Source organism: Lathyrus oleraceus, chromosome 1 (assembly GCF_024323335.1).
Source record: "Lathyrus oleraceus cultivar Zhongwan6 chromosome 1, CAAS_Psat_ZW6_1.0, whole genome shotgun sequence".
Classification (NCBI taxonomy): Eukaryota; Viridiplantae; Streptophyta; class Magnoliopsida; order Fabales; family Fabaceae; genus Lathyrus; species Lathyrus oleraceus.
Window position 1 is genome coordinate 422,349,113 of NC_066579.1, and position 2,255 is coordinate 422,351,367.

General features: G+C 37.7%; 1 non-coding gene across 1 annotated transcript; it reads left to right on the forward strand.

Moving 5' to 3' along the window:
- Positions 1 to 248: 248 nt before the first annotated feature.
- On the forward strand, positions 249 to 355 carry LOC127115948 (small nucleolar RNA R71). The gene has a single exon (XR_007800945.1). It is a non-coding gene; the product is annotated as a small nucleolar RNA R71 (small nucleolar RNA).
- The last annotated feature ends 1,900 nt before the right edge of the window (positions 356 to 2,255 follow it).

Consider the following 2,255-nt stretch of genomic DNA (forward strand, 5'->3'; position numbering starts at 1 on the left):
ATGCGTCCATCTTAGCTTGCATCATGTCTGTAGAGCTTAGTTCATGCACTCCTCCTTGGGCTTCCTTCTTCTCAACTGCCGCTCGTTCGAATCCCCATGATTGATGGTTTTGAGCCATATCTTCGATGAGGGCACTAGCTTCAGGATAAGGTTTGTTCATCAGAGCACCGCCTGCGGCAGCGTCGATGGTCATCTTTGTGTTGTAATGAAGTCCATTATAGAAGGTTTGAATGATTAACCAATTTTCTAAGCCATGATGTGGGCATGCTCGTAACAACTCTTTATATCTCTCCCAAGCTTCGAACAACGATTCTCCTTGGTTTTGGGTAAATCTAGTTATATGGTTTCGAAGAACGACGGTCTTACTCGGGGGAAAATATCTAGCAAGAAAAACTCTCCTAAGGTTATCCCAAGTCGTAATGGAATTGGGTGGAAGGGAATCTAACCATGATAGGGCTTTATCTCTGAGGGAAAAAGGGAATAATCTTAAACTTATTGCCTCAGGAGAAGCTCCATTAGTTTTAAAAGTGTCTGCTAATTGAAGAAATATTTTTAAATGCTGGTTAGGGTTCTCGGTAGCAAGATCCGCGAATTGTCTCTGTTGCACTAGTTGCAACAGGGATGGTTTAAGTTTAAAATTATTAGCTGGTATGGTTGGGTTTACTATACTAGAACTAGGTTCTTCGTTAGATGGTTGAGCGAAATCTTTAAGAGGTCTTTGGTTTTGATCTTCGGCCATAGCTCTCTTAATTCTATGAAAGAATAAACGTGCGCGAGCGTAACATTCAGGTTCCGCCAGAGGGTATACTAAGCTTAAACTTCCGGTGCTGCGAGTTCTTCGCATTGACCGGCGGGAAATAGCCTAAGTCTAAACGATATAACAATAGGAAAATGAAATTTGACGAAATCGTTCCCCGGCAACGGCGCCAAAAACTTGGTGCGGTGTTTCGCAAGTGTACGAACGCGTCAGAGTAATATAAAAGATTGTCGAATCCACAGAGACCAAGTGTCAATCTATCGTTATCTAGTGTTATGGTGTTTATCAAAGGCAATCAAAAATAGGTGTTTTTGTAGTGTGCAATGAAAAGTAAAGTGTTGAATAAAGATTAATTAATAAAGACAGAGTCGAATGTAATTCACGTAATTAATTGATAATCCAAGTACTTGCTAGTAGAGCTACTTATGGGCAGTGTTTCCTACTTTTAAAAGAACTAATTTAACAGGAACTGTCGCTTTCGCGTATTCAGAACCGAGTTGTACTCCCTAATCAAACCCTCCTATTGTCACTTATAAAAAGGTGCGCATTGCGTTAGAGTAGTAAACCTATTTTTAAGAAATATAGTATCTTGACTAAGTTGAAAAGTATTATAACCTGGATTTCTTAACCAAAAGAGGTTCTTATGAACCAGACTCTAAACTTATAAACGCGTTCGAAAATAGTTTTAAAATCTCTTTTCTTCTTAATGTTAAAATCTCCTAATGAACTAAACAAAGCGCTTTCGTTGTTTTTGAAATAGTTAAAAACAATTAAGTTTAAAAAGAAGTTGGACGGCTTTCGATCTTACCAAACGGAATTGAAGTGCGGGAAAACATAATTTGAAAGTCAAAATAGCCCTTAAGTATTTCTACGAACAATTGTACGGATTATCGGTTCAATTATGATCCTTACATTCTAACCTTATAAATTTAGCTAGACATGGTAAAGTAAAAGTGCATTAAAATAAATAAAAGTAGTGCGAGTGCGGAAAGTAAATAAAAGTAGTGCGAGTGCGGAAAGTAAATAATTTAAAGCGAGTGCGAGGAAATAAATAAAAGTAAAGCGAGTGCGAGGAAATAAATAATTTAAAGCGAGTGCGAGAAATAAATAAAGTAAAAGCGAGTGCGGGAAATAAAAAAAATAAAAGCGAGTGCGGGAAATAAATAAAGTAAAGGCGAGTGCGGGAAATAAATAAAGTAAAGACGAGTACGGGAAATAAATAAAGTAAAGATAAGTAATAAAAACCTGCTCCAATCGGAGGGCTGAGTAAATTGCGATGCGGAAAAGAAAAAGGCGGCAGGATTAACTTCCTTCCAAAGTGCTCCAAACTCGATTACAGACTCTATCACGGACTTGATTACACGATTGTGGTAACACTCCAATGCGAAGCGATTACCACTATAAAATACTGAATATATGCCTAAGTGAAACAAAGTTACTCCTGAGTTTGCCTCTGCTCTAAGTTTGGATGATTGTAAAAGTGAATTCACGTTTCTAT